We start from the raw sequence: 15,753 nt of genomic DNA, 5'->3' as shown, positions 1-15,753 counted from the left end.
ACATAGATTTAAGCAGTCTCTTGGAATTCAGAATGAAATGTACCCCTCCTCACACACGAAGCATCGAAGGCAGGATTTTCTGGTCTCCTTAGGAGTCAGTAGCTCACATAAGACTCCATCTTTACCTTAGAGGGCTCAGAGACCTTAACTCTCACGCCAGTTTGTAACAGTGGTAACAAACCTACACCTCCCTTCCAGATGCGGGCTGACCTACTTCAGCAAGAGCAACAAAAATTATAAATAAATAAATAAATAATAATACAAAAATAATCAAAGGGAACATGACAAATTCTCGACAAGTATCTGCAATAAATGGTAGTGGGAAAAAAACCCAACCAACCAATCAACCACAGCAATAAGAAAAACGTTGCATCAGTAAAAGAATTCTTCGCATGCTTACAAGGGAAAGCACCAGGCTGTCACACCCACTGTGAGCAGCTGCTTAAGGAAAACTACACACTCTTTGGATCACTTTCCCCCTAAGTTTTCTCACTAGAGTAGTGACTGATGGGAAGTTCTGTGGCTGGTCTATGATGGGATTTACAAGAGAATAATTAGGTTGCCTTCCTATAACATACAGTAAAACAATCAGTAACACTTGAAAGTTTGAAATATTCCTGCTATGCAATTATTGACAAAAAAAAGCATTTGTACAGCTTCTGCTAACAAAAGGAAGATCTGGATGAGGCATGTATCACACACGTACCACAGATGTGTAAAACAATCCACTGAACAATTTTCCAGTATGCGGTAAGCTTGCTTTCCTGTCATCACCAGAACAAAACCACAAGTGCTCAAGAATTATTATTAAAAGCCAAATAATCCAAGATGTGACAAAAAGACATGTGCCTGTAACAAGTATTTAGAAACATAAATCCTTTGTGAGGGTCTTGGATCCACTGGCTATGCCTGAACGAGGAAACAGCATGACAACGAAGAATGAAACTAGAAACATACTGGTTTGTTTTTTTCCAATTGTTAGCTCACAATTTTTTAAATGAAAGCTGCCATGAAAAAAACAAATATCAGTGAAAAAAATCTCTTGTGAAAAATAAGTCTAAGATGTTCCCAAGCATTTCACAACCTTCAAGAGATTTTTAATAGCATCATTGATTTGCAAGAGCACATTCAGTTTTAAGGTAAGTGCTTCTAACTGGTGGGACAAGCAATGAAATGCAAGCCTTAGTTAGCATCTTCGTACCAAAGAAGTGCAGGTATGTAGACATCAAATTTTATTTTACTAGACATCTATTCTGTCTTGGGGAAACAAATTTTTATATAAAGGGGAAATTTGATACAAACTGGGTTAGTAGAGAGGAATCTATTTTCAAAGTTTAGGATCACCTTTGGACTGGGACCAAATATCATTTGCAATAGATACGGACTTTATCCCAAAATCCATTTTCAGTGTCAGCCTTTGAAAACTCATAAACTTCACTCTTCAAGGTTGCTACTGAAGTGGAAACATTTTACGGTAATCACTTTTATAAAAAAAAAAAAAAGGAAGGAAGAAAGAAAGAAAGAAAGAAAAAATAATTCTGTTCCATTTCTACCAGTCACCACTTGCCAGCAGAGCTATGTTAAGGAAGACCATTTTCAAAATTATTTGCCAAAAGCAGTTTCTGGAGGCAGAAGTGGATCCTCAGAGGGTGCAAGGAATACAGTTGCTGCTAACACGCTTCATCACCATGTGATACAAATTCAAGCACAGCCAACGGTCATTCTGAATCTCAGGAGGCTTTAAGAATCGGTAGAAGTACTTGCAACATTTTTACTTAAAAAAAAATATATTCTAGAGAAAACACTAGGTCAGTCCATCATTCTGTTCACACGTATAGATAAAAGTTGTACACTTCTACTTCTTACATGGAATATATATAAAAAATACATAACTATTTATAGTTATGAAATACATTTATGTAGTACGTATATGTACACATACTTTCCCTATCTTTTCATTTGCAGACCCTCCAAAACAATTTAAAAGACTGATCCAGGAAGGTGGGTTTCCCTTTTTAATTTTTTTTTTTTATCTAAACCTGGTAATGGAACCCTTTTGCATTGCTTGAGTTTATTCTACAGACTGAATCTACAGCCAGATGAAGGGGATGATTTTTCAAGTAGGACCCTAAAAAAAAGAAAAATAAATCTTGCTCAACTGTTAAGGCAAAGCCTACTGGGGACTCTGTAGAGAACTGTATCTTTCAAAGAAGCATTTAATCCACTATAATCAGAGTACATATTCCAAATATAAGCACTGTTTTTAAAATGAGTATTCCAGTTGTCTTAAAGATCAGCTTTCATTTAAATGAAAGTGTGAACTATTCCTCAAATTTATGCTTCATTAAAGTGAAGTTTGTACAGAATAATAATTACAAAAAAAGTACACAAGCTTGGGTGAAACTGTGTTTTTAAAACTACATGAAAAGAAACAGGTAATATGTTTGACATTACCTTTTTGTGACATTAATCTGCTTTACAATGGCAGTTCTTACAGCATATCTGAGTCACGAAGAAGCTGAGTACAAGATCATTATCATACTGCTGCCACATCTGTCATTAAAAACAAAACAAAAACCACTAAAGAAATAATATTTCACCCCGATTTCCCTGTTCTGAGACATAGTGTGAGTGTGCTCTCTTTTACCTAATTATTGGAATGCAATGAGTTGCAATTCATTTTCATATCTTAAGTCTCTTACATGTGCTCTCAGAAGGGTATGTAATCTCAAGTGCTTTAAAGCTGTATTATTCTATCTCCTAAAGCATTGCACGGGGAGGAGAGGACGAGGGAAGAATGACAGATGAGAGATTATTTTCTAAAGATATCCTGGACAGGTAAAGCAACTGTCTGTGATCTAACAGAAAACTTCTATTCTTACAAACAACTGAAAGCCATTTCATTCCTTAGCTTCTAGGCACCTGGACTTGGAAGGGGAACCCTCTGAGCTGGACACTCAGCTTTGCCAGGCAGTTCACACTGAAAGTTAGCTTTAGAGTTTAGAATTCAAAATAAGTGATAACATGAGCAAGAAACTAGCTGGAACGAGCTGCTTAAAGATATTCTGTTACTTGGTTAAAACTCAGATAATCATCTCATAAGGCTGCAGAAAACTGTGCCACCCTGTTGGCCTCCACTGGCTTGTCCATCCACGGCAAACAGGCCCCGGGGCACCTCCCAAGGAACCAGCAGAGCTCAGATCAAGCCCCGCCACAGCACTCACGTAGTCAGTTGGCTTTTTGTCCGTGACAGGATCAGTGACCAACACGGCAGTTAGAAGGTGGGTGTTCTCCCCACTGTCTAGGAAATGTTAGCCCAATCCTCTCCAGTATACAGCACTGCATATAGGGAATATTAGTCCGAACTTCACCAATACACAGCACAAGACAGTAAACATGAATCAGAAATATGCAAAGGGAAAGCAAACTCCTCGGTTTTGGACAAAGATTTTACTAAAGCGGCAGCACTCATACACAGGGAGATGAGAGGTTTCTGTTTCCTATCACTAAACAATAGGACAACAGGAACAAAGGTTCAACAAAAGGAACAACAGGGTTCTCCAAAATACAACCACATCGCAACTTCCATCTGCTTAAATGTGGGGGGATTCTTATGTAAGGCTGCTAGCGAGGGTTTGCTGTCATTTACCCAAGCACACTTACCCCAATAAGCTGGGATATAAAGGTCAGAGGACCAGCAAACACACAGTTCACCTTAAAAGGATTACAAAATAATGACTTCAACTGCAAAGGGTCTTTCCTAATGCATACATAAACCAAATAACATTTGAATTAGTAGGGTATACGTAACTGAAGTCAAAGCTTTGCTCTGTCAGATATCTAGATAAGCACCAGCTGCTAAGTTTGGAACTATCACAATGCAACTCTAGATTTGAACTTGGGTCTAAGACTCTTTACTACCAGCCTTCCACATTCTTAGTTGCAACTTTTGAAAATTAACTATCTTTTCCTGTCATATTTGTTCTCCTTCTTAGTATTTTATATTAAATTGGTGCTATAAACAGAATTAGGCAAGTGGTTATACAAAAAGAAAACTATGTTTTTATAAACATCTTTAAAATACAAACTATTAAAATACAAAATAATAAAAAGGTGATTTGTGTAGTACCAGCCTGCCATCCGTATGCATACTTAGAAAGAAAGTGGATGTATTTGTGGAGGGACGAGGAAAGAGCATTAGGAAAAAAGACCAACTTAAAGAATTTTTCTCCAAACAAATACGAGACACTTTGCACATGGTTACCTACTTAGCACATCACCCTGTCTTTTTATACACTGTTTGTGCTTTTTCCTTTTGCCATTCCCAAGGAATCATTATAGTGCCACACATGTCCCAGTTGGGGATGTTACGATCGCAGATCTTTATATGCAAGTCTTTCACAGAAGACATTTACAAATTTCCCCCAGTTATCTTCCATAACTTGTGAATGTAAAGAAATGTCCTGCAAGTGCCTCTGTTCCTTCTGATATGGGTTCCATCCACCAGTCTTCATATATTTTTATTTACTGATCAAAACTTGTCTGCTATTTTATGCAGTTAGATTCAGAGTGCCTTGATATATAACCATGCCAAGTATAATACCAAATGATGGCTCCGAGACTTGTGTCATCTCGTGTTACAAAGAGATCTCCAAACCCCAATCCTATCACACTGCAATATTGTAATCAGCTCTTTTACAGTGCTGCTCATCTTTCCAGGCACATACACATCATCCTTATTCAAATAGCAATAGTGCCGTTGTTTTTCCAAGTTATTCTCATCTTAACTCAATATATTGTGTTGATTTTGAAATCCTCATTTAGAAATTTTCAAGATCTATCTTTTACATCCTTTATCTTTGAAGTAACTTCTATTTTCTTAGTGAGAGGTAAGAGAGAAAAAGAGGGGAAAAGATTATTCTGCTTTATCCAGTGACCATAATCTTTTCTGTCTTGCCAGAGGCTAACAATTATTGAGCTTCTTACCGCCTTATAAACTTCTGTCAGTCTTCAGTTTCTCATGTCACCAATGCCCTCAGACAGTCTCAGGCACATCTTGGGTTTACAGAAAATATGCTGCTTTCCTTAACACAAGAACTCTTCCAAAAAATGCACTGTTTGCACCCATCTGAAACTGCAATAAACCGCATCAGTGCAAATCATGGCTTGCAGAAGTATATCCGCTTTCAACACCAGGAGGGCAGGTTTCCACAACTACACCAAAGGCTGCGATCAGGGCAAATCCTCCAAGTTCCCTCCTCGTGAAGGAAGTGGGTGAAAGCAGAAATCGGAACATTTTACATATGTTGCCAGTTTCTCCCCGTGCTGCACAGCGGCTCTAGAACAGAGAGTTCAGCTCCAGGAGACCAAGCAGGACTGGGACACAACTAACACAGGGCCGAAAGCTTTGACTTTGTCACCCAGATCTCCTGTACAACGGAATGGATTGCATGGAAGTTTCATACCCTGAACAATTAAAAACTACACTTGGGATTCAAAAAAAACCACTTATCTGCAGCAAGAATTTTCCCATTAAGTTTGATAATTTTGAAATAAAATTTCATCTTCCTTCCAGCATATTCATCCCAATATTAGCTCCTTCCTCACTACAACGTAAACTAAAAAATCATATTAGTAATTGGTTAGCATGTTTACCCAGCCCTGCCAGATTGTCTTAACTAACAGCCAAAGCAATAACATGCATGCATGTCCATAAGCAGTGGTTATAAAGACATCAGATTACATTCTAAATTATGAAGCTAACACAGAGACTAACAAATTTTTAGACAAATTGTGCTGTATTTCACATACATACATCATTTCACATACATCATGAAGAATGAGTTTCAAGTTAAAAATTTAAGAAGTCCACAAATGATACATAAAGATGATCCTTTGGAATCAAGAAAGAAAAATAACAAGCAGAAAATTAATTACGTAACTTGTTTTCTGCAAATTATTTCATACATGGTCTGAACCACAAACTTATAAAATTTAATAAATGGAATTAAAAAGTCTTTTTTGTTGGCTGAAAGACATTTCTTAACCCCAAAATCAATTTATTCATTTGACATTTTCAAGTGGTTTCAAGATACGCTGATAAGTGTAACAGCTAAATATTCAAAATCTAGCTTGGGGTTTTCAAGTTTCTCTCACCACATAACTTGTTATTTATTCTCTCACTGTCATAGTTCATGACTTATCAAACATGCAGCTAAGACTGAACTTCAGATCATGGAATTATTAAAACACATCAACAAGTTATTTCATTTCAGTGAACTGGTGAATTTCAAGTTTTCCTCCACTCACAACTCCATTTTTACATCAACTTCAGTACCCAGATTAACAGTCTGTGAAGAAAGTCTAAATGAAACTCATTCTTGTACATCATACACATTTTAAGTTTATTCAGTTACATTTAAGAAGAGTGGGAAACATGAGGACATGAGAAGAAAAAATGGTTCTAGTGATATGTGGAAAGCACTAGAGAGCATAAGAGGTTATTCTAAATAGTGGTATTGGAAGATGTTCTCAGCACCATGGCTGAGACTTCCAAGGAACAAAGGACAGCTTTGGAAAAGGAAAAAACAAACAAACAAACGCGTCACCAAAGTCTGACAAATATCCAGGGGAGAGTCTACAGTTGCAGAAGCTAAAATCTGGATTTGAATTCTTGAACTTAGATGTTGACAAAAAATGTCTTTGTATGACATGCTGTCCTGCTTAACACACATCATTCAAGACAAGCCACAGACTGCCTAGAATCCTGCAATAATAATAATGCCCATCAGAATCAAGTTCTGTGACTGCAGCCATCACAGAATGGAGAAGCAATGCTGGTAAAATATACCACATAAAAGAGTTAAAAAATCAGGTAGATGCATGCCCTATGTTACCAGGAATTTTCTAGAAAGAAGAAAAAGATACTTTTATTTACTGACTGCAAGGAAAAGCACCCGGTGTCCTGCTGAGATCCTTGTATTATTCAGCTAGTTTTACAAACAAATACTGAAGAAAGAAGAATTTCTGTTTACGTATAGATTCCTGATTCTCTGGTTCAATAAAAATCATTAAAACATTTATTGATTTCTCTACCTCTATTTTAGTAAGTTACAGATAGGACCAAACCATTAAAAATTTCACCTGCCACCAGTGAGTATGAAAGGCTTTGGGAAAAAAACTCAGCACGTTTCCAAGATCAACTGATAAACTGCTTTCAGAATCCAGCAGCAAAAAACCAGGAATCTTGACAAAAGCACTGCCAGAGTGCTGATGGAGCACAGGTTGCTGTTGTAGTATAGACACGAGGTGAAACACTTGCACAACACCAGCTTCAGGAAAAACAAAACTACGAGAGTATATGCAGAAGCAAAAAACTGTAGCATAAATGCATAAACAAATAAATGAGAAAAATCCCACAGCATAAGCCCTCCTTGATACTCTACAATATAACAGACAATGAAATAAAACCCTGGGATAGAGTTCTCAGCTCAGATGTTGTCTTTTCTTTAAAAGGTCACCAGCATAGACTTCCACTTTCTACACATTCATGTTCGAGTATTTTAGAGCAGGGAATCCCTAAGCAAACCAGAGAATTTCTAGTAACATGTCTTACATATCGGTTAATCTTTTTATGATGAAGACAGCATATGCGATTGCACTTGAGCTGCTCATCTCCTTACATTGACCACGCTCTACTCTGCACCCTTTTATCTCATCATCTCTCTCATCCAAATCTAATATTACTTTTACTGCCGCTATTTTTCAATTATTTATATATTTCCTTCTCTTTTTCTCCATTACAATCACTCATATTTATCTACTGTTATATATTTTGATGGACTTCTACTTAAAGCTCCAGTTTAATAAGTTTAGTATATAAACATACTGTGAATAAAAACCACTGAAATTACTCATATGCTAGGACAAACCCTACCAAATGTGTCAATGGATTACATTAATACTATTGTATATCAATTTGTTCCAGATAAGCTGCATTAACACCATTTTGATTCTTGAATACTGTGAAGACAGTCTTCATAGCTGAACACCCTCAACAGCATTACTGTAAAACAACATTCAAGAGTGACAATTTAATAAAGTTTCCAAGCACTGTGACAACTAACATTACTAAAACGAATTTTTAAGTACTGCCATTAAGACATTTCTCAAAAAGAAACAACTAATTAATTTGAAGAATGTGTTGCTTCATTAAGTACAGCTAACTCATTACGAGTGCCAACATCAACATAAGACATTCAGGCAGTTCAGGGTTATTTTTGTTACCAAAATCTGCCAACAGGGCTGGACCAACCAGCTTTCCTAACAGCAAACGCCAGGAATCAAGCAGCACTGAGACCGGTCAGGCAGTGTCATCGTTAAACTCAGAACTACTTTCCCCTGATATCAGAAATTACAAGCACATTAGAGAGGTCTTAATTATTTTCTCAGACATACCATTCAACTCCAGCTTTTTTGCTTGGGCAGTAATTAAGTGAGGCAAATTTTATTCTTAGATTTGAGAATTGCATGGGGATATTCAACAGACTTTACTATCATCTTGGGAAGTTGTAGTCACACAACTCTGCTGCACAGGCTTTAAATATTCAAAGAGATTCCTATGAGAGCAACCCATTGCCAGCCTAATATGACTGGTAACATTTTTACTATAATCCCCACTGCCAGCACTGGATTATGATCAACCGTGTGCAGCTTCTTTTTAGCCCATTCTTTGACTGCAATTTTCTCCTTCATTCTTCCTTTGCGAATCAAGGCTTATTTAGTAACATACAATCTCCATTTTAAGTACATCTTTCAGGATTTAATCTTGAAAGCAGCTCAGCACATGAAAATTAGCACACAAGCACGCACCAGGATCAAGCTGCAAACTCCATGGCTCTGGTCTTTATTTGACGAATGAATCCACTACAGGAGAAGCGACAACCTTCTCAAAACATTCCTGAAGAAAATGGGAGTGGATAAAGAGTAAAACGTTGAAGAGAAGGCACCTGTTTATTAACTAGATATTGTAATATGCTTTCTATTTTTACAATGCAGTTAGAGTTAATATTTATGAGGCACATTTTCAATCAGGTGGTTAATTTCCGCATTCAGACAATCTGATGCGTTTTAATTCAGAGACATGTCTTCACTTATGCATCAGAATACGAAGCTCATTTCCTGTGCAGTGGAAGGCAGGCAGCCCTAGCGCATAGTTACCACTTCAATCATGTTTCCAGGTGTTCTGCCTGACAATGCATGATGTAAATATTAAAGTAGCCTCTGCGAGCTGATTTCCTGTGATTCACCATTAAAAGCTTTGCATTAACCACTAGAGTCAGGGCTGAAAATTTCAGATGGAGTTTGGGTACACACGACTCACCTAGCTGTCATGTCCTGCTGTTGCCTGGCTTCTTCCCATTAAAGTAGCTGTAAAAGTTGCATTACTCTCTACAAAAATTAAATTTATAAATACTGTTTTACAAAGTTATTACATTTGAGGCCTGCTCAGTTCATTAGCTAATAAAACCCAATGAAAGCTTTTGGAAAAACAGTCTTCCTCCAAGCTGGGTCACAAATGAAATAGCAGAGTTCTTTTTAATATAGTAGCAGTAGGCATTCAAGAATCACGTCATGCGGTCATTCCACTGAGTAACCGAAGTTTCATTTGAGTTCCAGCTGCAGAATTTGGCCTTGCACAATTCAGTTGTTAAAAGACCAACAGAAACCCAAAGTTGATGTTCTAAGATTAGAGCCAAAGGTTCCTCTGCTTACAATAAAAATTCTGCACAGTTGATATGTGCTTACGGATGTTTTCATCAAGTGAAAAGCTTATTACATTTAGAATGTTGATCAGTACACAATCCCTACAAGCTGCAACTTAAGAAAAAACATAATCTGTTCAAGGGAATTCTATAAAAATACAAAAAACGTAAGTTTTAGTAACTTATAACTCCAGATCCTTCCCCTCAGCTTAATTTCTACTTTTTACAAGAAAAGACTGGGGCTACGCAAACCTTTGTTAAGTCAGAATTACAACTCCCGTGCTTTTACAGTCAAATTTTTGTGGACAAATAAGGAGCCGGCCTCAACTGCCCAAGGGATTCATCCATCATATGGAGCCACAGCAGACAGCTGAGTGTGCAAGTGAGGCAGTCCAGGTCGGACTGCAGACACAGATCCAAGACAGGCAATTATGTGCATCCCACAAAAAATACACATATATCATACAGAATTAGAGTCCATCAGCTGCATATTGTTTCTATGTCTGTACTACGTGTTGATATAACAGGTGTTGGGCAGCAGCTCCTAATTAGCTTTTCTGCACTCATCCCCTTCTCTATAGTTTAGGCCTCATTAATACGATGCTTGCACATGTCAAGAACAACTTCATTGAGCCTGGTGCAATATAAAGGCTTAAATATATAAAGCTCTGGCTGCCGTCTCAGAAAAAACACTCTTAGACGAAACCACTGGTTGACAGGAAAGACTCTGATGCATTAGTATCTTTGTTAACTTTAAACTTTAATGCATAAGTCTCCAGTATACACAGCTGCATGCAGTAGATCTAAATCACAATCCACATGTTCTGCTCTGATAAGCTCCTATCTACCAGCAGACCAGCTTTTTAAACTTTGTTGCAATACATATTAATCTCTTTTATAGTTGGACATAACTAACAGTAATAGATTTAGTAACCCTTTTGGCTGAGGTTGTATGTTTTAGATGTGTTTGCAATGTTTAATAATAAACACTGACAAAGTGCACTTGCTGTTGTCCTGAACATTTCTCCATGTAAGTGTGGTCTGGAGGGAAGGAAATCTCATTGGGACATGATGTAAGTGCAGCTACTAGTCATTTCACTCTATTGCTTTATGCCCGTCACAAAAATCAGTATGCAAAAACATTGCAATTTAGATATTTTTAACTAGCTGCTATTGAGCTAAAGATTGTTTTCCTTAATATGACCTAAGAAAAATCTAAAGACTACTAAAGTTTGGAGCTGCACGAGCTTTATGATCCTTTCAGTCTAAATCTTTGAGACCGGCATTTCTAGCACACAAAGTAACCTCTCAGAGATCTGAAAAAGCATTAGTGAAATATCCCACAGAATTTCCACTTACATAACCAATCCGTGGTCTTCCAAGAAAGTTCAAGTAAACCTGGCAAGCTCACCATGTTGTAAACAGCTTTGCCTGTACTTTGCACGTATTTGTGAGTGGAGCAGCAGAAAATAATAATTGAGCTGTTAACTCATAGAAAGCATTTTTGCCTCAAGAACTGAGTCTGTATGAACAGGTGCTTTCCAAAGCCGTCTCTAAATTGAAACATTCCAATAGGCCAGCACTGTAGAACTGTAACATATAAGTCTAATAAAGGCCTGTGAAGGCCTTAGAGATTTCTGACCTGCTTAAAAACTTACTGAGAATGATAGTCCCTAATCTTCTGTCATCTCCCCCAACCCAGAAAGCACAGGATGGGAGAGAGGAGAATACGGAACAGTGCCCTTTTGTTGAATCCAGGGAAGGAGTACTCGTGTAGCAAGAAGTGAGCTCTGACTCCGAAGGAGGATGCAGCATTATGTAAATACATCCAGAATATTCAGAAAAAGGAGCTTTGTCTTTGATATTTGACAAATACCTAAAGATCAGCTGTAGGCAAATGCAGAAAACACACATGTAAGCACAGAGACACACTTAAAGTTTTGTCCTGCACCACTGGCTCATGTGTTAGTTTTGCTAGTGGTCCTCCTGTGAAACGTTTGGTTTATCCCCATATAGCCACAACAAATAAGACTGTGCATGGCCAAAGTAAATGACAGCAGAGTACAACTCCAACTTTACAGAGACAACTAGATGGCAGGCAGAATCTGAGTCAGAAGCCACTCTTTCTTCAGCAAATCACAGCCATTTTATAATACATTTTTCATGGAACTTATGATTTACTGTACGTTTAGAAATGCCAAGTTCTCTCATGCTCCTCAACAACAGGAAACTGAAGTGTGCACACAGAGGGAGAAGGGAACAACAGAAAGACCAGATTAAAGCATAACATTAAACATACTAATGGTAAAATATCATGTACATGAAAGCTTCAAATAGTGCACAGCTGCATGAAAAGGTACCTCCCTACCTATCACACAGAGCTGAATTTCACAGCATCCATCTCTGTGTGGCTACGCCCCAGGGAGCAGTGTTGGCATGGTAACTGCAGGCTCCATGGCTTGCTTTTTTCCCCTATTAGCAGGCACGCGAGTTTTTTGTTAGCTTCAGGATCTAGCAGATTTAGACTGATAGCACTGTTTATTTGGGGCAAAAAGGAGAAGAGGAAGTTTGTCCAAAAACACAACCCATCCTGCAGGAGGGAGAAGCAGAAGCACAGCTTGGATAAAGAGCAAAACAACCCAACCAACCAACCAAACGAAAACACACCGAACCACAAACAAACAAACAAAATCCCAACTAAACAAAAACACACACAAAAAAAAAACCAGCACAAAAGGAAAAGTTATACATGGCTGTACTTCCCAAACAGTGTCCAGAAAGAATATCTATTAAAAACTTCATCAATCTGACCAGAGTCACGTTAAGGACAGAATGGGCTAAATTTCATTTTTATTCTGGTGACTTCATTATCACTTTCAGTAGAAAAGCGGAATAGTGCTCAGAAGTAGAGAAAGTCTTTAAATGATAGTTCAGTTAGTTTTTAAATTATTTTTGTAAATGAGGATGTTTTTCAAATAAGTTGGACTATCCTGTTTGTAGATCCAATTTTATATACAGAAAAAATGTATATGAGTCAGTTTAACATTTTTAAAACAAAGACGAGAGTGCCTCATACCATGCTTCCATTGTTTTTATCACAAAATAATAACTTGCAGACTAATGAAACATTACATATTAGAGGACCATCACAAAAAAAAAGGCCTGGAAATCACAATGCATGCAGTTTAACTTTATCTGTAACAGCATCTCAAGGAACCCTCAATGGCTGAGTGAATTATTTCCTATTAGCGTTGCCCTTTTCCAAGCTCCATTTGCACAACACATACTAACCTGACCCAAAGTCACATGGTGCATAATAAACGATACAAGAATTCCTTAGGTAGTGCTTGCAGTGGACATGCTGTGGAGATGGTAAGGGGCTGTAATAGATGCCCATGACAAGTACTGAGTGAATTAAATAATCTTGTCTTCCTAAAGGTTTACGTAACTTTCTCCTATATACAAGTGAGGGTTTACAGAGTAGTTAGAAAATGTGCTGAATAAAATGATACTCTGGGAATTCCAGGTGCGTATAACATGTGATGCCTTTTTGCACCACCAGGCAGTAGTATCGCCACCTCTTCTTACAGGAAAAAAAAAAAAAACCAACAGAGAACGTGATTCTGATACCTTCTGGAAATTTCTGTTACTGTGAATTAGACATGCTGTCATGCTGGTATCTCAACTACGTTTTGTTCTTCCAAAGCATATCTCATCTGCCAGATGATGATGTAAGAAAGAGACAGCAATGACAGATTCTCTTTCTTTTTTAAAAGTCAAATTATTTCAAAGTGTTTTATCCAATTCTTTCATACTGCAGTCTAGGCAACCATTAATCAAATCTCAACTTCATTCTTTCTCAGTTCCTTACAGCTTTAAAAAAAAAAAAAAAAAAAAGAAAAGCAATATAATTAACAGAAGTGTCTTGGCTGCTTATAAGATCTCTCTCATATCTCCTCTTCTTACATCTCCCATTCTCTAAAACATTAGATTGTTAAAACCACTGTCTCTTCTTGCTACCCACCAACAGAACCAACCTTCCTCAAAAGCATTCAAAGTGCTCTGGCCACAATAAGTGGGGACAAGTGGATGTGGAAATACTGTGTTCATGTTCACATAATCTAAGGATTGCTGTCTGACCAAGAGAAGCCGTAACGCCTGGTCAGTCACAGCGCTGGGTGCCTAAAGTTTGCAGAAATAGCATCTGTAATGACTGCGGCTGTGCAACAGGGTTACATGCTATACTGTTACTTTACTCTTCAATTTTGTAGAACTCAAGGAAACTACAACCAATTGTAAATGGAAGCTAGAGCAGTCAGAGCATTACACTTCCTATCTATTAGAAAGATTAATACTTTAAAACAAACAATTCTCCTCCTCCCAAAGAAAAGCCTTTTATTAAAAACAAGAAACTAAAAAAGAGGGGGCTATTCTCTGTGTTTCAAATAAATGGTTGAGAGGAAGAACTGAAGTGGCCTGGAGCATTTACACTTTTACTACTGGGGAAAAAAAAAAATGCAAATTTGTTCTGATTAGTACCTACAATCCCCGCTTCTCTGGAGAGCCCAGTTCTCACTAGTAAAGGTTATTGGCAACATACATATCAAGGAGGTATGGCCAAATTCAATCAGGAACTCAAATAAGTATTTAAGAGCTTTTCTTCTTGATTGAACAATAGGGTCCTTCACCTCCACTTGAGCTCAGTTCAGCTTCACAAGCCTCACCCTGCAGGGCTCTGCTGTTTCTTGTAATATAAGAGTGCAGGCTTGTTCAGTGTGGAGTAGCTAGTATTTCTGAGTCACTGAGCTCTCTACAATAGCTGTACAGTAGCTTTGGAATTTGCCTTCTAAACATCTGATTTCTTATATGGTCATTGAGTGTGGACAAAAAAAACAACTTCAAAAAACCTAGTGGTGAAAGTGTTCATTTGCAAATCACAAATTTAGAACTTGAAGCAATACTGGGTGCAAATTTATGCCTTTTATCAATTTCTTTTTGAGAAAGGTTAAAATTGTAGGCGATAGTGTTCACTTGCTTCCATAGCTACTGTAGTTCCACACGTAGAATAGTGTGCTAAATTTAAAAATCAATGTATTTCAGAGTTAATAAAAAGGATACAGTGGCAAGTGACCATGAATCATAAATAAGACAATTTCTTCAAATTCATTTTGGAACAGTCTATGGAACATTTGAATTACAGAAGGCCAAGTACAATATCCACATTTCAATGCAAGATGATCTGTAAGCCTCTAGAAACTATTATAAAGAAGCTCAAACCCTGCTCAGGCACATTCATCGGTTTTCTTTTCCATGCTAATGCTCTGACTAAAGGCTGAGACCATGTCGTCTTCTTATCTAGGAAGGCTGGGAACAGTCAAGTAATGAAGCTTGTATTATATAACCACATCCTTTTAAGATTCAGAACAAAGATTCCTGTTCTGCATATCACCAGGTTCTGTGCCCTGGATTGCTTTTTGGTTTGTGGTTTTTTTGGGGATGTTTTTTTCCTAAATCATTAGGAAATCTAGATGTATTTGTCACATTGGAGTTATACATGCATTTCTTAGTAGTGAACTGAGCAGCATGTTCTTATCTTTCTCATACAAAACCATTTTTCTACAACTAAGAAAAAACAACTGCAACAAGAGTAACTTTACCTCATTTAAGATGAAACACCACGTACAGTTTTAAAACCAAATGCTAGAACAGTTAATATTTAAGAAGCGCTCAAATTATGTAAAATGAGTTATACAGAAAATACTGAAAAGAAGACCTAGTTATCTCTAGAAGTTTCTTATCCAAACTACTGTTAGACCAGAGTGATTATCTCACTGAGATTTGACCACAAATGGCTGGACGTAATGATATCATACCAAAAGCTATTTATAAGCATTTCTGGGTTTTACATGTGAAGATTTCTTTTCTTATACATGCTAGTCTTCACTGCCTAAATTATTATGACCGAAGTCATTTAATAGAACCCCTTACA

The sequence above is a fragment of the Caloenas nicobarica genome, chromosome 9 (assembly GCF_036013445.1).
Source record: "Caloenas nicobarica isolate bCalNic1 chromosome 9, bCalNic1.hap1, whole genome shotgun sequence".
NCBI lineage: Eukaryota > Metazoa > Chordata > Aves > Columbiformes > Columbidae > Caloenas > Caloenas nicobarica.
Note: the sequence above shows the minus strand (reverse complement) of the source record.